The 25,975-nt window shown below is 36.3% G+C and overlaps 1 protein-coding gene across 1 annotated transcript in view; it reads left to right on the top strand.

Moving 5' to 3' along the window:
• Cntn5 (contactin 5) overlaps window positions 1–25,975 on the top strand; it is a 1,035,258-nt gene that overhangs the window by 213,909 nt on the left and 795,374 nt on the right. Inside the window, exon 2 of the mRNA XM_076926087.1 lies at window positions 20,530–20,667. The gene's annotated coding sequence lies outside the window, so the exon portion shown is untranslated. The remainder of the gene's footprint in view (window positions 1–20,529; window positions 20,668–25,975) is intronic.

Genomic DNA, 25,975 nt, shown 5'->3' on the forward strand with positions numbered 1-25,975 from the left:
ACACTCAGAAAAATCATCTCGATTACAATAGAATAGATATTCTTACAAAAATGTTTGTTACTACTATTCTATCACTTAAAGTAGTGATACTTTGGAAGGTGCTGTATTCTGGTTTTTATGTTTATCAAATGTAACTACCATGAAAAATCAAAGTTATTCTAAGTAATTTTAAATTTGCTTTTTTTCATAATTTGAGGGATTTTTACCTATTTACAAATTTAGCTTGATGTAATTTGGAGTTTAAAGATTTTGTTCCTTTTGTATTTTAAGAGTGTTGGGTGTCCAACCAATAGAAAGAAACTGGGGATCCCAGTGGTTGAACTAGGGTAAAGCTGGAAGAAGCTGAGGAGGAGGATGACCCATAAGAACACCAGTAGTCTCAACTAACCTGGACCTCCAAGATCTCTCAGACACTCAGCCACCAACCAGGGAACACACACTAGCTGACATGAGGCCCCGATACATATACAGCAGAAGACTGCCTGGTCTGGCTTCAGTGATATAAGATACACTTAAGCCTGAGAGACTTGAGGCCCAGGGAGTGGGGAGGTCTGCTGGGAAAGGGGTGGGGAGTTGGGTTCGAGTCACCCTCTTGGAGACAAGTGAGGAGGAATGGGATGATGAACAATTGGAAGGCAGATCGGGAAGAGGATAATGATTGGACTGTAAAAAAAATGATAATAATAATAGTAATAATAATAAACAACAATAATAAAGAGTGTTGGGTATCATTCAAGTGTGTCTTTGGGGATATAGGGTAAGCACTAACTGCTGTTTAGTATAAAACTCTTTCATCCAGATATACAAAGAACTACAGGTCGCTTTTGACTGTTGCTTTTGTCATATTCTACTTAAAGTAGAAAGGTTAGCTATGAGAAAAAAATGGATTTCTCAGTACTGGTTAATAGTTCCATCAGCCCAAGGATCTGAGCTAAAATTTTTGCATTATCTCACTTATTCTTTTCCTAATCAGTGACCCCTAAGTATACATGTTAATGAACTTTATTAATAGGTCTGATTCAGATGATTCACTATAACTTTAAAACTGTGAAATGCATAACTTTATCAGCAAACTGTTACCTTCTTTCAGAAGCATACAAATCACAGCAAGCACTACTGCACCTCAGCAAGGCTTTGTCACCAAATTCTTTGTGGAAGTAAATACACAAATCAAGCAGTCTGTAAGATTAAAAAGGTTGGGGAAAATATTCTTTATTTCTAGTACTTTCTCCTAACAAAAGACTGCTCAGTAACATATGTTACAATCTAACTAGCAAGGAAAATTGGTGGTCTGTAAAGTTTTAATTGAAGGAAAAGTAAGGATTTTGAAAGTTAGAAAAGTTTCTGGGTTATTGGTGCCTCAAATTTATGATAATAAGAAAGGGAATTCTGGGTCTTTGTTATTGATATGTTGTATTAAAAACTGTTCCATATTTCAGCCTGTTAGATCTAGTCTGCAATATAAGGGGGGAAAAGGACTTCTTGTCCTGTAAGGTGACAACTTAAAGACTCACTGGCACTGCGAGTGGCTTTTGTCACTTCAGCTTCCTTAGTGAGTAAGGGAAGTTTGCCAACTCTGCTCACCCTGGATTGCTAATATGCTTTGACAGCTATCTATATAAAAACAATGATGTTTTTTAAAAATCCAAAATTTTCTACACTCCCTTGAAATGTTGAAATTTTATTCAAAGTTTTGCTCAGGAGCCCATATAATAATTAATTAGAGAAAAGGGTTACCTTTGTTCTCCAAGACAGCCAAAAATATATCCAGCTTTGTATCACAGTGGAAAAATGACATTTAAGTGGCTGAAGATAAGACATTAAGTTTCTGTGCACTTAGGGTTGAAGATCAACTTGTAATTACTAGGTCCATTTCTTTTCTTTATAGAATTATACATTGAGGCTTACGTGCATTTACAAAACAAGTACAGGCATAGAACAAATAACATACATAGATATGGACAAATTATAAACACAAAAATATGTAAAGCAGGTAAAAGAAGTAAAGTGTCCAACCTCACAGCTGATAACCAGACACTCATTGGAGTATTCATCAGAATAACTAATTCACAGGTTATTGCAAATTGTTTTCAAGTTTTCACAGCACACGGATTGTTGAGATACATTCTCTTCAAGATATAAAATTCTCTTTCACTGCACATAAGATTAATTGTACTGAAATAGCCATGGCAACATGGCAACTGCCATGATCACTACATGTTTTGAAACGGGATGGTCAGCACTCTGTGTAAGGTTTTCAAAGAATAAAAAGTTCTCATTTTTTATTTGTATCTATTTGATAGATAGTTGCACTTTGTGAAGCCAGTTTTAATTTCCCATTCTCTTTGTTTTAATCTGCATTCATCCTTGTCAGTATTCATGCAAGATGTAAAAAATATGGCTGCCATGTTTATCATTTCAAGCACTAATGAAGTAGAGCATTAAGTAGTGTTGACTGACAGATGGGTACTTCTTTTCTTATAGTTAGGCAACTTCTCTGAGACAACAACCCAGTTATTTAACGAACTGGGTATGAAAACCACAGCCTGCCCCAGTGTAATTACAGGATAGCAGTGTGCTTGTTGAACACTAAACTAGAAAAAACAATATTTTCTGGGTAAATTTCTTTTCCTTCTTTTTTTTAAAAGTGAATTCCTTTGTTGAATACCAATGAGAGAACTTTCCAGAGAAATATATAGTGCTTTGGTTTGTTTTTTCTCTTCAGAAGCACAAAGTTAATATGTTTCATGTCACGTTTGCATATTGAAAATTATCCTAAAATATAGGACATGAAAGGAAGACACTGTGATGCATGTGTTGGAGGTGCCATGGAGTTGGGTGGAAGAGTGGGTAGTAGTTATGATCAAGATAAATACATAAATATACTTTTTTTCAAAAAATAGATAAATACTTGAAAGTGTGCTAATGTGTGTTTATATTTTCCCTGGAAACAGAGATTTCTATTACTACTGTGTCTTGAATAATTTCTTCCTGTTTGTATTATCTAGCACTGATTCCTCCCCACAACTGAAACTCAAGCAAGAAGCTTGTGTTTGTTGGATCTGAGCAGTTGCACCATTATTCAGTCTGTGAGCAGCTCCCCATTTGAATCAATAAAAGGCTGAGAGGTCTTGACAGGCTATATTTTTTCTGATATTGATCTTGATGACCAAGCTGGTGCCCTAGAGTCTAACCATTGATTTTAAAGGGGAGGCCTGTCAAATTGGAGGCCAATTTTATGCTATTAAACAGATCGGGTCTTGTAATTAAAGAAAATGTCAGGCTGTCATATTTTACAAGAGGGCCATGGGGATATTTTCACGCAATTTTCAAACAAATTAGAAAGCATTTAGACCTGCTGGAGCCAAACAGGCCAGAACCAGTGTAGGCTTCACAGAAACCAAATCAATATGCAAGTGGAATGTCATTCACTGGCTTTCTGTTTTCCCAAGACTCAATGATTTAAGGAATAATTTATGATTCCTGGCTTTAATAACATGCACGACTGCATCAACTTAAAACGGATCAAAGTCTTCTGAAAGAAAGTAACATTCAAATGAAAAGCTAATTTACTGTCAGGATAATGGAGAATGGTGAAGCCACTCTCTCTGCAGGCGTTGTCTTGTTTCCTTTTAGAACCAACCATAAATCCTAACTTCTTGCTCCATTTGAAATACATATTTCCTTTATTCTTCTACAGTTTACAGTTGGGTCGTAGCAACCTATAGCTAAAGGGTTACAGAGTAGCTTCCATTAAAGCAAAGGAAGCACAGAAACAACATGACAATTTGTTTTCTCAATGTAGGTGGAAGACCAGTGTTTTCCACAGGTAATAATCTCAAAAACAGAAGAACATGTGCAAAAAGGAAGAGAATCTCTTTGGTAGGGTTGTTTGAAAAATTCTTACAAACTATATTGTGTTTCATGTTAGTCTGATAGATTCTGAAGTCCCAAATATTGTAAGTCCTTGAGAGACTGAGTGGTTTTTTTTTTTTTGTTTTGTTTTTGTTTTGTTTTTTGTTGGTGGTGGTTTTTGTAACTGAAGTCTGACCCTAGATATACTACAATTAATAATAATTAACTCTGAACTTGTAGAAGAAAAAAATTATTAAAGTACCACAAGAAAAGAAAGTCAAGAACACAATTGTCTTCTGCAGAGTGAATAGAAGTAACCACACAGAAAAAAAAAATCTATTCATCATCTCTTTGAGCATTGATTTTGCTGAGTATGCCCTTCTGCAGTCCATGTTTCTCCAGAGAGGACTTGGCCAGTGGGTGAACTCATTACTCTCTATTCTATTTGTATCTTCCTCTCCAGCCTCGCTCTGCATATTTCTCATTGACTTGTCCTCAATTTCACAATTATCTATAGCAACATCGAGTTTGATTTAAAACCAGAAATGATTGCCCAATCCAGCCATATATTACATTTCCCCTTCTAAAGTACTGATTTGATGTTGAAGGTATAATAACTGTTATAGAACTTGATTATCCATCAGCTATCTAGACTTTTCTTTCCTATTATGTTAGTGAGAGCTCAAATGAAAGTCTTTTAGGGCAAGACTCTTTCATTCATTCATTTTTGTATGAACTATTTTGTCACTGTGTCTCACTCATATCCTCTTGTTTCTTTAAATATCTAGTAGCAGGATGGGGCATGCTTAAGATTTTAAGTCATAAACACAAAGTGTTGAGATTCCAGGTTCTGTGTCATAACTCTGGAATTTTTTTTCTGGTACACTCATCAATGCCAGAAGCCTCAAGAAGTTTGCCAGAAATCACTACATGGGTTTTGACTTACTCTCAAGTTACAAGACATTGTCTTATACTGTTATCCTTACTCCATGCTACATATTCTTTCTGGGTTCTGGAAAAGCACTGGACAGCCAGTAATGGTTCTCCAGACTGTAGATTCCTACTCTTACCTTGCTTGCAGGATTCTGCCCAGTCTGCATTAGGAACTTCTGTAGTTTTCACCTGTGCTTTTGCAGTCCTGTAACTGGCTAAGGGTCTAATATGCATTTCCATGTATATCCTTGGGATGTACTAGACAAATGTTGCCAATCTTTTGTTAAGGATGCTGTCATGTCTGTCAATGTCAGTTGGCATGCCAGCTTCCTTGTATCAATACTGGTGCTTCTTACTTCATATCTGTCTTTCAAATCCCTTATGTCAGGGCATAGAGATCAAGTTGGTTCTTATATCCCAATCTATAGAGGATATTGTTTAAGTTACTGGTTGATTATTAAAGCCCAAATTATTTTCAAAATTCTTTAAATATTTCCAGTTTAGTGCATGAAAATTATACTTTAAAAGTTGTAAAACAAATCATACATGTGTATGTCTGAAGAATGCAACTTTACCAACTGTATACTTTAATTTACATAGTAATAAACAGCTGCTTTGTGTAATACTATTTGTAAGTAATGAGAAAATAACTGTAAATACATATATTTTTTTCAAAATCTTTCTGCTGGGATTCAGGCAATAAGAGCATAATATTGGACTCAATTATATAAAACATGAATAAGTTCAAAGTAATCTATAATACAACATATTCTCAGTTACCTATTAATGATATACAGGAAATAATTAAAAATAATTAGGAAAATTTTTATAGAGTATTGATTGAGGTGATTATTTCACAGATATATAGATACAACCTTCAAATTATGTTCAGAATAGTTTAAATCTGACCGAGTTGATTAATGTTAATGATACGTCAGATGCATGACTGCATACATGTGTATTTATTAAAAGCTTCTAGAGGAAGAAACTGCTGCTGATTAATAATTAACAGAAGAATCATAAGGCAACATAGTAATTACCTAAATACATTTGGCAATGTTTGTCATAATAATTACAATTTCTCAATTGCTCGGATATCAGCCCACAAGAAAATGCTATGAATGATAAGCAAATAAGCTTTCAGTGAAAGCTGCTACATCTCAGGCAGAGTCAATATGTCCAGGTTCTAGTTAGGAAGGAATAGCCAATTCTCACACTGAGGCCCCTTTTTGTCTCCTCTCCTTGTCCTCATGCCTAGGTAGACAGGCAGTCAGCAGAGGGCAAGTCCAGGCCATAAATGAGTGCCCTTCTTCAGAATTACACCCAAGTTTCAATGCCTCAGCAGAGAACCTCAGCTGGCTTTGGTATGTGGGGAAGAAGAACATTAAAACTTGAGTATAGGCCCAACTGTCCATAAGACTATTTAAAATCTTTTAAAAATTGATGCAAAAATACACTTCTAATAAGATACTCTCAATGCCTAGCCATGGGCTTGATTATAATCTATGTCAATTGTTAAACACTGGAATATGTTCATCATGCAGTTCTTTATTTATTTATTTATTTATTTATTTATTTATTTATTTAAGTTAGGGCAATTATATATTATATTTATTCATAATAATTGTACATTTTGATGAGCTTTGAAAAAGACATGGACAAGTGTAACCACCAATCAACCAAAATATTTAATGTTTTCTTAACTTTTTTTCATTAATTTATTTTTTATAAATTTTAAGGGAGGCTTAGCAAAATACCCAACAGTTGTCTAATACAATATATGTCATTTTATCTGTTCTTGAATTAGTGTAAAGAGAATGGTAAAATACAAAGATATTGCTTCAGACAATTTTTTTCTAAATGCTTTTATGAGTTTTATGAGATTTATTAATTCAATTGGATATTTTCATAGACTTTATTTTAGTTTTGTATAAATATGTCACAATTTATATTGGTCATTTTAATGGCTCTATGCCAGTCATTTTCCTGCACATATTATGATGACGATAAACTTTATTTCCTCTCAGGTTCTAATAATATAATAGGTTGGTTAGTAGTTAAGAAGCAAATAAAATTAGAATTATTCCTATTGAGTCATGATACATTGTATCTGAACATTGAGTCCTCTAAAGTTTGTAATCTTATATTTATATAAAAGAGGCTCCCAGTCTCTAATTGTGTTTAGTTTGCCTGTAATGTCATTATCCCATCCTCATGCCAGGGGTGAGCTGTTGTCATAAAATGATTATAGAGAGAAGTAACTTAGCATCATCTTGATCCTGAGGTGTGTAGGTCCTCTATCCCAGACCAACTAATGAAGGGCTTTTCCAACGACTATGGTGGAGTTCTTACCTGAACTCATGCCTTACAAATTTAGTAAACACAGAATTATCAGATTTTCTGAAGAAATTTTTGTTTTATGCCTTTATTTTACAAAGATTTTCTGCAATTAGTGTCCTTCTTCTCCCTCAGAGGCTAACATTGGAATTTGGTGGCTTGTTTTTTTAGGTGCAAGGCTGCTTTGGGGCACTTGTTTTTTTCTTTCTTTGTTTCTTCTTCTTCTTCTTCTTCTTCTTCTTCTTCTTCTTCTTCTTCTTCTTCTTCTTCTTCTTCTTCTTCTTCTTCTTCTAATGTGAAACACTTTTGAAGAGGAATAAATGTAACCCAGTGTTGGATCTGTTTTCAAGAATTTAGTAAATATAGAGCTTTATACAGTGTCTCACATGTTTCAGATAATAGTTCTGTGATATTAAGAAAATTTTACCTTTTTAATTGTGCCGGGTTTTTTCATTTTCATATTTGTTTTTGTTTTGTTTTGTTGTTGTTGTTTGGTTTTGTTTTGTTTTTGTTTTTGTTTTTTTTTTGTACTGAACACAATCTTCCATGGGCCAAGAACTATGCATTGGGGAGGAAGTGATGAGAGGAACATGGATACACAGCAATGTCTCCTCTCAAGAAAACCTAGTCATAAGATGAACCGCCAAGAAAGGTTGGCTTTAGAGTATGCTTAAGACCCTGAACTAACTCTCAGTAACAAGATACGCTGAGCATCTGGCCATCCACAGGCCTGAGCATACGGAGAAGAGAGGAAAGGGCCTCAGTTTGAAAAGGGCTGACTTGTCCTTACTAATAAGAACCTGGACCAAGACTCAGAGCTACTGCTGGTGATGCTGTAGCTTTCAGTGTAAGCTCATTTGCTTATCATGCATAACATTGCATCCTCTTGGAGGATGATATCTGAACAATTGATGATTTATAATTATAATGGTACACATTTCTCAAGTTTAGACTATTTTTAAAATAACTTGAAAGTTGTATTTATACATCCAAGAAATAACTACCTCAAGTTATACCCACGTATATAAAGCATCAATATCTACCCCTTTCTAATAGTGCTAAAAACTGTAAAGAGTGATTGAGAAACATTGTCTCTTATCTCATATGTCTGAATATACATATGCTTGCCAAATTTCCTGTAGATTTTCACAATGCTTAAAGTAGCTCGACAGATAGCACAACACATGAGTGTTGAATGAAATTGTATTTTAGTCAGAAGCAAAGTAGCCACCAATTCATTCATTGTGATCTACTACTCTCCTTAAATGAAATATATTATAGGACCTCTAGTAACTAAATCCCAGTAAAATTCAAAGACCTGCCTTAAATCAATTCAACAAATACAAATCAAAATTGTAATTAAATATTACATAACAGTATCATACGTACTTTTGCAAAAAATTGTAATGGAGTGACTTTTGAAAAAAAATTCATTGTAAAGCACCAAAATTAAAGACATCATGTCTTATTTTGAAAACTCAAGCAGTTGTCTATTTAGTGTGTGTAAAAGAGGGAGATGGGTTAGGGATAATTTAGGCATCCTCTTTTTCAAAATTTATATCTGTCTATCTACTTATTTATTTACTGTGAGATTATGAACCACTATAGGTATGTAAGAATTAGAGGACAGCTTGTAGAACTTGCTTCTCGCCTTCTGTTATGTGTGTTTAAGGAGCCATTATTCATCATAAACCTTTAGTCATTGTTTGAGGTTAAGTTCCCTTAGTGTTAGAGATCACAGCACTAAATTTTCTGCAGACTTATAGTAGACATAGTAATATTCACTTCATGTATGAGCTACAGGACATATCTTGCATCCATGTGATACAGAAGTCGATGATAGTGTTTTTCTTTTCATTCATAAGTCACTATATGTATTGTTTGGTGGCACAGGGTTCTAATATCAGAACTCTGGAACTGAGGAAGATGAATCTCTTTGAGTGCTTTGCAGAGCCAGCATATTTTAGATCAGGTTCTAGGAAAAACAGGTTCTAGGACATGAAGAACTACATAATAGAATGATTCTGTCTCATAACGTAACAATCAAAGCAAAAATATAAGTGACTGTCATGCAGCTATGGGTAAGAACAGTACTACTCTCTGCCTTCTGCAGATTTTATACCAGGGATAAATGTCACACTTTTTCTTTGTTTGCCCTGCTTCAGGTTACTATTAAACACAATTAACATATTTACTATGATAGCCTTAGAACATTCAAGAAGATTAAATAATTTTTTTCAATAAATATTATAAACTGTTCCACTCACGAACTCTAGTGTAATTCAGAAGAATCTGAATTAATCTTGGTTCCCAAAGCAACCAAATAAAAGTTGGAAGCATGGAGCTATAGTGCCTCCTGTTCAAAAAAGAACAACTAAGATTGTAATGAAGACAGTCACTCTGTTAGTACGTCGCACAAAAGGTCTTGGTAGAATGGGCTCAGAAGGAATCAGAATAGAACACAGAGAGGAGCTTGAGATAACATCACTCAGCTTTCAGAGACAGACTCACTGGCTGCTGTCAAAACACCTGATCAGAAGGCTCAAGGGCCTTTGGGTTTTATTTGTTCTCTAACACAGGCACACTTTCAGGAAAATAAGGTAACAGGTTAGAAATCAACCATGAGCCAAATGAACTTTAGCAATCATAGGGGCAGCCAGGGTCTAAATCAGTATCTTGAACAGATTATCAGGAAATGTGTCCATTTTCAGTTGAATTCTAGATAATTTCACATACATCTCTTTGTCCATTGTTACCAAGAGGTTTATATTAACTTTACACTTGAATCTGTCATTCTTAAAATCAACATATCCACCCAATTAATTTGTTGTAGACTCAAAACTTCCAGAGAAAGCTAAAATGTGCTAAGAAGGTGTTAGCATTGAAACAGCAACAGAATTCTCACCTGCTGAACAGGAGATGGTGACTAATTTAGAGTTCTATGAAATCTTTCTATTTGAATTTGGCTTCCCACAAAACACAAGTTGTGTATGGGATAACAGAGGTAAGATTCTCATATTCCCTCACAAAGGGGTTGATTTTCAAACAGATAACATTCAGTAATATTGTGTTTTATGATTACAGCGTATATTTTTAAAAGCCATGTCTAGGGCTGGAGAGGAAATTCTGATTAACAGCACTTGCTGCTCTTCCAGAGGACCCCAGTTTATTCTTAGCAACAGTGTCCAGGAGCTGACAGCCTCCTGCAAGTCCAACTCTAAGGGATCTTACAGCCTCTCCTGTCCTACACAGCACTTGTACTCATGTACATACACTAACCCAAAGACACATAATTTAAAAAAAATCAAAGAAAATGCAAAACTATTTAGAAAAATCAAGGTTTTTTGAAAGATTTCTTCTCATAATTTTCAATTAAAAATTTAATGTAATATTCATATACTTGGAAAAATCTGCCATTATTTTATAACTCTTGAATCTTATGCATACCCTGGGTTTGTTGGCTAAATAAGGAATTGTTCTTTAAAAAGCATTCTAGGAAAAGCACAGACTGGCTTCTAATGAAAGACAACAGACAGGCACAAAGCTGTCTAGAAGCCTGATAGAATATGTAGATCTGAACTCTAATGACTAACAAAAAGCTTAGGCACAAGGGATATGAAAGGCCTCTTTGTCATGTATAGCAGAAGCAAGCTTCCAGGTCCATGTAGTGAAAACTTACAAAAGAAGTTGAATTATGATAGTTTCAAAAGTATACCTATCTATCCGTATAACTAATGTGACAAGTTAGATTGAACAGTAGCCCAATCGGGCATGTGCATGTGTTCATTCAAACCACTGAAATATATTCAGTTTTCAAAAGCTTCTCTAAAACTGGGTCATGACTATATAAACAAATTTCTAGAGGCAAGTGACTCTCAAAAGCCTTCCCCATGAGATATTTTATTTATTTGCTTATTTTAGGTATTAATTTCTGGAGATTTTTCTTTCTTTATTTTTAAAATTGGTGTGTAGTCATCATTGCACATAGAGAGGGTTTTATTAAAAACATGTTTATCCAACACAGTTGACCAGCACATTCTTCTTGCCCTGGCATCTCCTTCCTCCCATAATTGGTACCTGTGTTTCTTTTTTTTTTTTTTTCTTTTTTCTTTTTTCTTTTTTTTTATTAGATATTTTATTTACACTTCAGATGGCATCCCCTTTCCCCATTCCCCCACCCCACCCCCCTTAGGAAACCCCTATCCCATGCCCCCTTTTCCTTTTTGCATTTATACATTTTTTAAAAAATAATGTTAATCATAGGCTTTATAAGTTTGGAATTGTTCAATCAGAGGTGTAACCCACTGACCAACCTAGATATATCAACTATCTTTGACTGGTGGAGATACTTGAACCTCTGCCTCCCTGTCTCCCCCCTCTTTCTCTCTTTATTCATCTAGCTTCTCCTCTCTTTCTTCTTCTCCTCTTCTTACTCCTTTTCTTCTTCTCAGTACTCCTCCTACCTTAGCTCCTCCTACACATCACCCTTCCTGTTAAAATGAAACTTTTCTCTCAAAATACAATTAGAACATAATTATGCCAATTTGTACCAGTGAGGTACAGGTACCTGTGTTTCAATGATGATTTCACACAAACATGACCTCATATAAACACACAAGATTTGGGGCCCACAATAGAGAGAGTGTGTTTACACAGTCTTCTGAGGTACACTAGTCTTGATGTGATGTTACATGCTCCCTTCCTTTAGTCCATTCATTTTTCTGAAAATGACCCATTTCCTTTTATCTTCAGTTATTTAAAATCTCATTTTCTTTATCCAGTCCTTTCTCAATGGGCACCTACTTGGTCCTGTAACTTACCTCTTTTAAGTACTGTCAAAGTAAGTATCAGTGTGCATGTATCTCTGTAGTCGTGAGTGTCACAGATAGAACATGTGGGAGATATGTTATTAGTTAGTTGAGAACCCTCTATACTGACTTCCAAAGTAACTAGAATTGATTACCTTCCCACCATTGGTGTCGGATTCCTTGCCAGGTTTATGGTTATTTATTTATTTATTTTCATATTTCTTTCTATTTTTCAAATATATTTCTTTTCATACAATATATTCTGATCATGGTTCCCCTCTCCCAATAGCCCCCAAATCCTTTCTTCACCTTTCCTTTCATTGGACTCCGCACCATTCTGTGTCTTGTTAGAAAACAATAGTCTTTAAGAGAAACAACATAAAATAAAGTCAGATGTGATAAAACAAAACCAAACAAACTAGAATAGGACAAAAAATAGGAAAAAAAAGCCAAAGAAAAAGCTGAAGATACATATATATATATATGTATATGTATATGTATATGTATATGTATATGTATATGTATATGTATATGTATATGTATATGTATATGTATATGTATATATGCAGAGACATTCACATTCTTACTGTCTGTCATCCTGATGGGCAAGAAAGAATATCACTGCAGTTTAAATTTGCATTGCTCTGATAGCAGTAGGGACACTGAAAGTGGCTATTTCATTCATCCCATGGCTGTGGACACATCACATCATGTCATGGTAGGCTTATGCCACCTGGCTTTGATTGGTGATGCGCATGTTTGTTAAGATGAAGTTCCTTTCATTGACACAAGGATGTGATCGCTCTTATTTTATAAAAATATTTTTTAAATTTTAAAAATGTTAATGTTCTTTATATGTATGAGTGTGTATCTGTGGTATGTACATAGGGATGCAAGTATCTGTAATGTCAGACTTATCATTTCCCCCTGGAACTGTGTTTATAGATGGTAGTGAGCTGCCCAACATTGATTCTGGGATCTAATTCGGGTCCTCTGCAAGAGTAGTAAGTGATCTTAATGTCTCAGTCTTTTCCCCAGCCCTTTATTTTATTTGAATCATCATACTGTGTGAATATATATTAATGGAGTAAAGGGGGACATGTTAATTCATTGTACCCAAATCAAGTTACAAATCTTTAATCTTTCTGTTTCCTTATTATCCCTCCATGTAAGAGTGGGAGCTTTACTGTCTGGTCCAGAGGGAAACATAATTCTTCCTGTAGTCAGAGGGCTGCCAGAGCACAGTGAGCAGTGAGAGCAGCTGATTGGCATATCAGTAAGATGTTTTTATTTCTATGGTGGTGATAAAAATAACAAATAACAAACAGGAAAAAGAGAGGAGAAAAGGAAGATGTGGGACCTGGTGTAGATGGGAAGAGAGACCCACAATGTGAAGGCACATAATAATGGGATGTTTCTTTTTGTAGGGGCATGACAAACTCCATGGGATGGGAAAGGTGTCTTTGAAGAGTCATCCTGGGTTGTGTATAATGGACACGGGGTTGCTTTCTTATGGGGACTGATTTCATGGGTCTGCATCTGTACCAAGCCCCCAAACAGAGATTACTTTAAGAATTGGCGTATTACATTTTGAGTGGCAAGAAGATACTGCTATTCATTCCAGAGAGAGTGATGTATCCACCATAAGCGACAGAATAACAAAAGCAACTCATGAGAAGAGAGAATATCAGATAATTGAGTGGGGGGGGGGATGTTTTAAACAATTAATTACAGATGTCCATCCTTTCTTTTTAGGAAAAGAGAAGTCTTCAAACACTTACGTTCAAAGATTAGCACTGCAGGTTTGTTGATGGGAAGCTACAAAGAGGTTATATTCAAGTTATAAGCCTAGTTAATCAGAGTAAGGGACATGAATGACTATTAGAAGACAACTGGCACCTTCTTATTCGAGAAAATTGCTGTTGAACTCAGTGTTGGAGGCAGAAAGGAAAGCCAGAATTGGCTCCTAATTTTGAGTCCAAATCCCAGAATTAGTAACTATTGGACAAAACAGCAGAAAATATAAAGTGGTAAGTGTGGCGAGATGAGAGTTTGGTGTTTTGTTTTGTATGCTTTTGCTCTGCATGGTGTTGGCAGATGAGAAAGACATAGAAAAATAAATGATACTGAAAAGTTAGCGTTATAAGTTGTGTGGAAAAAAAAAAAACTGGTTGTGAGGTATGGGAGACTTCCCTGTAAGTGAGATGGTTAGATGGAGAGACAAGCTGCATCCGAAGACTACTTGTGACAGGAGGCTACAGATGACACTACTGGGGTTAACTTTTTCATTGTGAAGTGTAAGTGTTAGGTGTGTTTGGGGTGGGGTCTGCTGACAGTGGGAAAGAGAAGCAAAGCAATAGATGAAAATGCCACCAGGGCTCGGTAGTGGAGGTGCAGTCCTTTAATCCTAACCCCTAGGGAGAAGATGCAGTGCACTTAATTACAAATTACAAATGTGTGTGTGTGTGTGTGTGTGTGTGTGTGTGTTTGTGTGTGTTTGTGTGTGTGTGTGTGTGTGTGTGTGTGAGAGAGAGAGAGAGAGAGAGAGAGAGAGAGAGAGAGAGAGAGCTTTATTCAAATTTAAATGATTACAGGGAAACACACATTTTATGGCAATAAACTTTAAAATATTCGATGAATATACTTAAATGTAACTATCATCTTTCTTCCATTTTTCCTAATTGTTACATAAACTGATGGGGTTCCTTCTGACCCCGTGTGTGTGTGTGTGTGTGTGTGTGTGTGTGTGTGTGTGTGTGTTATCAAGACAGGATCACCCTGTGTAATAGCCCAGACTGTTCTGGAACTCACATTGCAGACCAGACCAGGCTGGCCTCAAACTCACAGACATCCATCTGCCTCTCCCTCCCAAGTGCTAGGATTAAAGTCATGCGCCTCCACTGCCCGGCTTTGGTGGCATTTTTATCCATTGTTTATAGAGTTTCCCTGCTTGGCTACTCGCTCCTGATCTCACCCTCCCCCATAAACGCACAACACTTGCACCCTTCCTCTCCCATAGTCTCTTTCACTTACATGCCACAGGCACTCTAAGACCCACCCCACATCTGTTTCCTTCTTCACCCTACCACTTTTTTTTCTAGTTTTCTGATTGATTCACACCACTGTAGCAGCTTTATTTCTTTCTATTATAAGATTGATTACAATGTTAACAAGTTTTGACTATACAATGAATATTGTAAGAAGTGCCTTGGGTATCTTTGAGGAATCTCTCTCTCTCTCTCTCTCTCTGTGTGTGTGTGTGTGTGTGTGTGTGTACTTAAATAATAGACTTAATCAAGTGATTCCCCAATATCTGTTATTTTAACTATGTTTTAAGGCAGTTTTAGAAGAAATATTACTTTCTGATAGTAGCAGATCGTCTGCAAAAATGAATCTACATGTTTTGGTCCAAGACGACTGACATCCTTCTGTAGATGTTGACAAATTGATTAGCAAATCAGCTTCTGAGCTGAAGCTGATGACGACTGCAGATCATACAACCATTGATGCTGCCAGGCAGTTTGCCAATATTCAAATCCCTGGTGTCCCAAACCCAAGAAAGGCATTGTCCACATGCTCTTAGCTCTTATGGCTAGGACATAAATCATACCATGGTCCTGGGAAAGAAAGAGAAAGTAAAATAGTCTTAACATTTCTCAAAACTGTTCTTATATTCTTTATGGATTAAAAGAGTTTCGTAAATACATTATTTCTGAAGTATTTGAAGTTTATTATGTAGCTCAAAGAGCTACAAAATTAAATACTTTTGTACATCTGCGCTTCAAAATTTTCCAATATATTTTGGTTTGTGAGGAGAGATAATTTTGCAGGAGAAAATTAAAAAATTAATTTTAATTCAAGCCATTTCCTCCCACAGTTTACATCCTTATGAATTACAGAAAGCTAAATCATAACAGCCAAATTTGCCCAATTAGTCTTCACTTTAAAATGACTCCTTCGAACAGTCAAGGAACATGCTTCTATTTCATGATGTGAAGCAAATCCCTCTGTTCAGTTAGGGGCAATTGAAGAGGGTGGTGATAACAGTAGCTCAGCTCCCAGAACCCTAGAGCTAAATGACTCTCCACCCTGGCATGCGACCAGGCCGCTGGTCCTCTTTCCATGGGCGTTACCTCATTACCAGTATCTGCCTGACTTTTGTGCCTTGACACCAGAAGTGCTAACAGCTGTGGGCCTGTGATTGGCAGGCGGGGAAACACCTTTTCCAACCCTGGAGCCCCTCGCAGACTCTAGCAGTCTGCAGAGAACTAAGTCTGTTAAGCCCGTTGCAACCGGCTGCTTCTCTTGGGGAACGGATTTGTCATGTCTGAAAAGCAGTTTTGTTTTGTGCTATCGGATTTATGGACATAAAAGAGACTCTTTTTTTTTTAGATAGAAGGTACATGTGGTAAAAGGGTGACACATGGCAGTAACAGGGATGGTTAGGGAGTTCGTGGTATTGTGAATAAATATGTTTCAACAACCAATTCATTCTTGGCTTGAGTGTCTGCTACAGACAGCCCTATGACCCTCACTACTGAGGATGCCAAGGATTATAGGAGAAAAATTCTACTTACGGTGAACTTGAATAGAATTCTTAACTAATAGTGGCAGACCTACCAGTGTGACTTAGAGTGGCTGTCACAAATGGCAGGGCCCAGGGCCACCAGGTAATGAAAAGGGCCAGAAAGAAGTGTACATATGTGAAAAGAGAGTCCAGATAACAAAGGGCTGGAGAGACTTTAGACAAGTTTATTTTTAGGACTTTGTTGGTCTGATTCAGGGTTATTCTTGTATCAGTGTGTTTCTAACATAAGAACTTGATCTGATAGCTAGGATCTGGTAAAGGGAAGGTTACTACAGGTGAGCTACCATGCAGTTTTGGTTGGAATTTTGTTGTTGTTGTTGTTTTTGGTTGGTTGGTTTGGGTTTGGGGGTTTTGGACTATTTTTTTTCTTTTTTCACTATGCTATTAGTATTGTTATGACTCATATCTTAGAAATAAGATTTTGTTGTTGTTTACTTGTTCTTTATATCAACCTCTCACTGAATAGCCCTTGATGGCTTGGAATTCACTATGTAGACCATGCCAGATTCAAACACTGAGCAATGCTCCTGTTCCTGCCTTCAGAGTGTTGGGATTTGAAACATGTACCACTATACCAACCAGGCTGTTAGTCACAGTCATTAGTTAAGTGTAATTTATCTCTGTAATTGAAGGTTACTTATGAAATATTCTGTGATAATTGACCTACCCTAAGAAAGTTTATGTGTGTGAATGATTCAAGCACTGAAAATGGGCTTTCTATGAGAATGAGAAGTATTCTGTGACAATAGAATTACTGTAAGAATATATGTGTGTGAATGATTAAATCACATTGCTGTGAAGCAAATGTAAAGTCCTTGCAAAAATCCTAATTTCATGACATCCTACCTCTATATATCATTTATAAAAGCACCATATTTTTTATTTCAAGAGCTGGTAAGATAGTTAATATGAAAAGGTACAAGCCACTAAGACTGTCAACCAGAACCTGACCTCTGGACCCAAATGGTGAGCAGGGAGGACTACGGCAAGCTGTCTGACGGCTTCAAGACATACATCAGGGAATGTGTGTGTGGGCCCACATTAAATTTAAAAAAGTATAAAGTAATAATAATTCCAAGTATATAAAGATTTGTTTCTATTGATATCAAGCATTCTAGTACAAAATTGGAAGATCCTTCAACTGTTTCAAAGCCCACAGCATCTCAGATTCATTCATTTATTCATTTATTTATTTTATTTATTTATTACTAATCAGTAATTCTCAGTAAATAAATTGAAGGAAATAGGACATAAAAAGAAAGACATCTACAAGCATGGTCAAATGGTTATGGATTTAGTTTCTGTTCTCTTGACATGTTGTTGAAGACTACAGTTGAAGAAATTATGAGACTTCAGACAGTCTGTGAGTGAACAGAATCTCACAAGCCAATTTGCCAGTCTGGGTTCCTTCTTCTCTTACCACCCTGTGAAACCAAGCTATCAGAGAATTTATCTTCAGCCTTTATATTATTTTTCATATCAAAATGGAAATCTCAGCTGAGAGATAAATCAGTATGTCAAGGAGGATGATATCACATCCTAGGAACCCCTAAAACTATTGAAAATTTCTATTTTATTTTCATAATTAACTCTCTGTCCGGTAAATTAGGATGCAGACACATCACCCAAGATGTCCTCAGGGAGGCTGCAGATTTTTCCATCTCATTGCTAATGAACCATTTTCACCTGACTTCTGCTCCCATCACTCCCCACTGAAGAACCAGCTGTCAGCTTCCACAGTTGAGCAGCTTTGGTACCAGACAGGTGGCAGCAAGCGGGGGAAGAAATCATGTGAGTGGAAGGTAGTTAATCTGGAATCAGGATGGCCCACCTGGTATCATTAAAAACTGACTGCACATCACAAATGGTTAACAAAAGATAATCAACACTTAAGGTTTTGAATACCCTTGCAAAGATAGATGAGGACATTTGACATCAGTTGGATATCTGAACAGTCCCAGCCTCAGTGGAAGATCAGTTGTGGTTACCATCCCTAAATGGTGAAATATTTGCCCTGTTTCTATAGAGGAAGGAAGTGGACTGAGCTATTCCAGACTATAAGAATCAACCATTCTGCAACCGTCTAGATGTGGTTATCTCTCTGAAAATCAACATTCCTCATCTACTAAATCATACTGGATTTATACTTACCTCCCCTAATATATCTAGATGTGGCTTATAAACTATAATAACTTATGTATGTCTGTAAACTAGTGTTATAATTAGCACTAATCTCAAGAAATCTTTTGAATTTTTCTTATCAGATAATATCTGTAACCACATGACTTGGTTCATCTCTCTAGATACAACTATGATCATACATACATTTGGGATTTTTTGTTTGTTTTTTTTGTTTGTTTTTATTTTGTTTTGTTTTCCTCTTTAGAATTTGTTCTTGTAGACTGTAATATTTGGTGACTCAATAGTCACTTAAAAGGAATCCTTGGATGTCATAGCACCTGTTCTGTAGTAGAACTACTGTTACAGAACTCATCACACAGTGTTAGAACTGGCTGCGTGCTCATCCTACTCTCTCTTAAGCTCAGCCATCCTTGCCTTCTATAGTCTTGTTTTCAGTAGGTAGCATAGGACATAAGATGCAATGGAGAATCATGAAAAGATATATTAAAGTAAATTTGATTCATGAGTACATACAAATAAAAGTTCTGCTAATAAGTAAATTCATGAGTACATATATGTAAAATTTCATGCTAATAAGTATCAGTGCCACCCTCCTCTTTTCTGACTTGCAGTCTACACTGTCATTGTGGATGCTAGTAGGGCTGACTCAATGGCAATGTGTAAAACTGCTCTCTTGGACCACAGCAGGGTTGGAAATGGAGAGAAAAAGAGCTGACATTGCAAAGCACCAATCAATATGATTTAAAAACTAATAGAATACAGAAGAAGGAGAAGTCTAGAAGAGCTGAAAACTCTATAGCTTTCACTACCGGGGAAATGGCCACTCCTATGGGAGGAGATGAAAGAGGAAAAGGAGCCAATGACTGTGATGATTGTTTTCCAAAGGGGCCAGGAACAGTAAGTGTGCATTGGATCGAAAGAGAAATGAGTGAAATCTAGGTATGCAACTGAAGGCAGTCATTGTCTTTTGTAGAACATAGTGTTATGTAAACGAATTTATAGACAGTTGAAGGAGTGTACAGATATAAGAATATATAGTGATTAATTTTGAGTCAATTTTGAGTCAATTTGATCATTCTGAGGATGACAATGAAACTCTTTCTGGATAAGGTTTATATGCTAATCTGTTGAGGGTAAAAAGCAGACCTCTTTAAGATAGATGAGCCATATCTGATCATTTGAAAGCAGAATGTCTAACTACAACACAAAAGCTAACCTTCCTGACTCAAATCAACAAAGGAATATAAACCCTGACTATGTCTCTGGGCTACTGATATTTGGGTTCAAATTGCCGCATCAGTTCCTCATAGCTGTTGATTACAGATCCTGACACACTTTGAGTCTACCAAAAGCATATTATAAAAACAAAAAATAATTTCATTAAATGGAGAATTTTACTAAAGAGTGAACTTTACTTAAATTGTTCAAAAATAGATACAACCTCACACATGCAAATTCATTGAGGGTCACCAGAGAACCATCGACTTGGTGGCGCAAATAGTTTAAAATTTCAACTACTTACAATTGTTAAATCTCATAAAGAAAATGCAAAATAAAAATTTTGCGAATTCTCAGGGTAGCACAAAATATAATGTATCTCTTAAAACCTGAGGAATTGTGAAAATGTGCATATGAAGGGATGTGTAAGTGATTCTTCACTATTGTAATCATGTAAGAAAATTCAGCTAGTTAAGTACATCACAATAAAAACAGTATCATCACTTGTGTATATGAGTCAATAGTAAGATTCAAAGCATAAGTAAACAGAGCCACGGCATGTAATATTTAATAAAAATATGGGCTTAGATTAAATGGAAACATTTCAGAGAATTATTTATATTCATATTCACAACACTTTTTTCACAGGTATTTTTAGAAGATTGCTATTTAATGCCATTCGAGTCCTGCCAAGCATCATTTCTGCATGACGACCACAAAAGGATTACTGTACAAAAACTGCTGCCATTTTGAAGAGTGTGATTTTGACCGTGATTCAGAAAACAGGTACAGCTGTTATCTTCTCTTTAACAAATTTCATTGGAAAAATAGATGTTGACTGCAACCCAGAGCAAGAAAGCTGTGTGTGTATAATCTCTGAAGCTTCTCATTCATGTGGGGGGGGGGCACTGCCTTCATATGCTAAACACTGATATGCGCCCAAATTGAGTGGGTATTTTGTGTTTGAACTAAAAATATACTTCCTTCATTTTGGTATAAGTAAGCACTAAGTTTGTAGTCAAAATATCACACAGTTATTTTAGTTTGGTTTTTGGTTGGCTGTGAGAATGAAAGGTAGAAAAGGGTAGGCCCAAATTGGTGTGATCCTGAGCCTTTCTGTCTTAGCAGTCAGTGTCTGACTTGCTGACAGGAGGATTTGGCACTTGTTGGTTTGTTCAGTTTGAAAACAGTGATTAAGTTAGGATAGCAGGAAGTCACAGCCAGAGAGCAGCATTCTTGTCTACCAGGGCCAGCTAGGCATCTCTTGCACAAAGACGATGTATGCTGTTTGTCAAGAATATTGTTTTATTGGCATGACACTCATCAATGCATGTCATTAAATATTAATTATGCTTGTTTATTGTGAAACTATTTATTGTGTGACTTAGTAATGATCCTTAAAATGGAATCCTACAATATTTAAAATACATGAATAAACACGGATCTAATACCCATAAATAAGTAGGTACCAACAGAGTATTTCAAATCAAAGCCACTGGGCATGCACTGTCTCAGTGCCTATATATATATATATATATATATATATATATATATATATATAAAATAATTGGTATGAAAGTTTTAGAAATACACAGAGAATGAATTATTCTTGTTGTCTTATTGTTTATAAAATAGGTATTATATCAATTTAATGTAAAGGTTTACCTTCTCTAATTGTTAAATTGATTCAATATAGTAGAGGTTTTTTCCCCCCAGTCTATTTAACAGATTCAAATTCTCCAAGTGCATAGTAGAAGCAGGGAGGTGACAAAGCCTGAGATCAGTTCTATGGGAGAGTGTAGTCAACACCTTCAGGAATTTAACTTTAGACTTTGAGAATGGCATGCAAATTCTGGAGAGTGGTTCTATAAAAATTTATATTTCTTCAAACTTTCATGAATTCTCATAAATTATAACAGGTCATCTGTTGATAGTAAACCCTAACTAAATAATGTATCCATCAATTAAGTGTGCCAAGTAAAGTAACAGTGACTTTTATTCTTTACAAAAGAAAAAAATAGGTAATTAAATAGGAAACTCAGAGGATTGACAGAGAAGTTGACAGAATGGTTTTCACAAGACTACAAATCATGGGAGAGGGACACAGCTTTCCCATAAATTGGCACATCATTCTGTTGTACCATTAGAAAGACTTTAACACAAATTTTGTCATCATAATTTGGCCTGCTGTAAGAATAATCTCAGATTAAGTTACAGATACAAAGTAACATTAAATAAGTTCAGCTATATATTTTTTCTATAAATATAAACCGACAGAATGCTATTATTTTTCTGTGTACTACTTTACTTAATTTAAGCTTAGGAACACTTTAGTAAATCAAGCCTCATATTATATTTCTATGTCTGAAATATCCGTGAACATTGAATTGCATCTTCTCTTCTTAGTTTGTCTTTGCAAGGAGAGAAATAAATGATTTGTAAAGTTCAGAAAACGTGAGAGAACACCACACAGCTGTTGTGGGTTGAGAAAAAAATCCAATGCTTGCTTACACATGGGTGAAAATGGAGTTTAGGTTTCTGCCAGACATATTAACAACAAGATGCTGGGAGTGTCATGAGCAAGTGCTACCTGGCACATGGTCTTAGGTGCCAACTGAAATGTATTCAATTGGTGGGAGTCGACAGAACTCTAAGCAGGGTTTGAAAAGAGACTTCTTCTGACTTATTACACTGAGGTCCTGGAGCTCCAGTCACTGAACAGGGAAGCTGTGGGTCCTATCTTGGAAGAGCACAGTTCACTCTGTTTATGTCACTCTTGCTACTTTTCTGAGCCACTAGTTGAGAAGCACATCAGTAGAATTGAAATGCTCTAAACAGACGAGTTGGACTGAACATTCCAAAGAGGCATAAGTGAATTAGAATTGATGAGTCTGAAGAGATTGGGTGACAGTGTCACATTAAGTAAAGTCCTCTTCATTCACAGACGTGAATGTCATCTGTCTCTGCAACCGCTAAAAACATTCAGGGGACTCATTGATAGTTCATATTGACATGACCAACTAAGCCATTATAAGATTCAACCCATATTAAAAGGGGTCCTGAGTTCAGCTGCTGAGAATAAAATACTTCCCTTGGTAACTTACACAAATGTCTCTAACATCCATTGGCTCGGGCCCAACAAGGAGAGTTCCTTCCATTAGAGAGGGGCCCCTGGGGCTCTGGGGTTATAGATTTTTAGAATTGGCAGGATTGTGCATTACCTAGTGAAAGTAAGCTGGACGTTTCTACATGCAGCTGGAGGTAAGAGTGGCTGGGGATGAAAAAGCACAATGTACCCTGAATTTCAGGCTAATGAATTTAGATCCATTAGTTATGGTAGAAACCATTCACATGTATTTGTTAATTGTATGTGCTGTGTATACGTGAACATGTGCACGGTGTGTAACTCATAATACATAATATTAAATTAGATGGAGCATGCACGGAAACAGTGAATATCAGGACATATCAGCAATTTAGGGAGTCATTCTAATCTCCAGAGATATGCCTCAAGAGCAACTGGGAATTGTGACTCCTGATTGTAAAGGAGGGAAAAGGCGTGGTCCCTTACACAAAAGTTATGCAACACTAAGTTCACAATTAATTGGGGGGGGGGGGCTTATGCTATATGGGCCCATATTGTTTTACTTTGTGAAATGTAGTTATTTGTTTTTAACTATAGTTCGAGTTTGTTTTGTAAAAATTGGGTTTTGAACTACTTGGGAAATAATTGTGTCTCAGTTGGAATTCTTAAGGATGAGAAAGAAAGTAGGGGTTACCTATAGAAAGGGAAAGGGAGAAGGAAATTGGAGGTGAAGAAGTGACAGAGTACCTACCCTTTATGCAACAAAATCTTTAGAAGTATGATGGAACACAGCCACAAACTGTCTACATACGGTCACTACAGTTAGTATAAGGCTATGCCAACCTGTCATACAAGATGTGACATACACACTGTAAGTAGGAGCTCTATTTAAATAGCATGAAAATAATGTGCAGGAACCATTGAACCAGAATACTGGCAAGGGCCAACAAGATGGCAAAAGGTTATTAAGGTGCTTGTCACAAAGTTGTATGACTTGTGTGACGTCTCTAGAAACAACATGGTTGAAAGGAAACAAATGACTTTAAATTGTGTTCCCGTCATGCAAGCATGCACGTGCGCGCGCGCGCACACACACACACACACACACACACACACACAGGCACTCATGCATGCACATGCACATATACACACTTCACCTTTATTTAAAATCAGAAATATTTACATTTCAATTGTGTAAAACTTTCTATACCTTTTCATGATCAGGAAAAATGCTTTTGAAGGGCAAAATCCAAAATAAATGTTCTGGAACAAAATTTTCTTCCAATTTCTGTCCAATCCTGTGTACATCTGACCAATGGAGGAAGCCAGACTTGCCAGAGACATGAAAATTTCCAGGCCATTTCACAACGTGTCTGGGGCTTTACTTTTGTTAGTAGATGAGTCTACAATGGTGTTAATCTCTCTGTTTTAGGACTGAGGGTGAATTCTAGATAAGAGAAAATGCTTAATAAGAGTAGTCTATTTCTTAAAAAAAACATTTTCTATATGTTTTGAAGTGTAAATGACAAAAATATTGCATCTTAGGAATAAAAACTATCTTTGGCTGTATCTATATTAAAATTTCGCCATCTCTAGAAACTGCAGCTATTGTGTTTTGAGCCTCAGAGTTTCTACACTTGCATAAGTAGATCACACATTACCTTTAGAAGAGGTGTGAGAAGATGAAATAGAGTATGTCTGCATATACACAGTGACACATACATATGATGTGTACATTTTGGGTTTGGTATGTAGAAATTGTTTAACTGACGCCTGTGCTGTGATAAAATAAGTACGATGGGTTTTTTTTAACTCACCAAAAAAGAACAAAACTTTGCTGAGATTATGATAAAATATTAAGGAAGGGAAGAAAAGAAAAGCAGAAGAAGAGGAAGAGAAAGATATAGGAGAGAATAAGGAGGGGGAGAAAAGATGAGAGGGAAAGAGAACAGAAGGGAGAATGGGAAGGAAAAGAAACAAAGAAAGAAAGAAGAGAGGAAAACTCAATGTCTCCCTTTCTTGGCATTAGTCATTCCTTCAATACCTGCTAATAGAACTTAGGGTTAGACCACAGCAAGCAGGAGCCATGCTTGAGAGGGACCTGCAACAGAAGTCTTTCTGACTGCAGTGGCCATTGTTGCTATCCCAGGTGTAATGTTCAGTGCAAGAAACTGTGTGTGCTCTCTGCAAAGTTACCATGTATGCTCTTTGCCAGAGCTACCTAAGATTCTAGCTCTGACAGTAAACCTAATTGTGTTCTTTCCTCATGTCTGTGCCTTCAGCAATTTTAGTAGCTGTAAACCACTTCTTTTTAAATTTTTTTCTTGTTCTTTCTTGTCAAAGAAAGTTGACTAAAACATAGCACCCTTACCCTACACACATTGTATATATGTAGAGACTACTGAAATGCCTAAAGCAAAGCAGCATTATACAGCGTTCTCTGGTTCAAACAGGTCTCAGTTCCTTTATCTCATTTTGCTTTGCTATGACTTTGTTAGATTAACATAGCACAGTTCTTTTCAATGGGTTAAGGGGCTGGGGCCATGACTCAGTGGGACAGAGCACTTGCTGCTCTTACAGAGGACCCAAGTTCCCTGTCTTGTCAGGCAGCTTGAAACTGTGACTCTAGTTCCAAGGGATCTTATGCTCTCAACTGGGCACTCTAAGCACAAACTGAGTACTTTCTGAGTACTTGGGGCACATGCATACTCAGGTACACACACACATGCCTATGCATAAAATATAAATACATAAATAAATAGATGAAGCTGTCAAATATGTTGAGTAGGGAGGAGAGTAGGTAGGCCTTTGCACGACAGTGGGAACCACAAAAATATTTCCATGTTATAAAATGTAATAGAAAAACAAAATGATAGAAGACAGAAGAATGAGGAGGAAAACACTGTCCCATATGTGTAAGTGAAATCCTAAGTGGAAAGCTAGATAAAATTAAATTGTTCGATGGGCTGTTCAAAAAGTGAATAATGAAAAATGGCTTGATTTAGACTT

This window comes from Arvicanthis niloticus, chromosome 27 (assembly GCF_011762505.2).
Source record: "Arvicanthis niloticus isolate mArvNil1 chromosome 27, mArvNil1.pat.X, whole genome shotgun sequence".
Classification (NCBI taxonomy): domain Eukaryota; kingdom Metazoa; phylum Chordata; class Mammalia; order Rodentia; family Muridae; genus Arvicanthis; species Arvicanthis niloticus.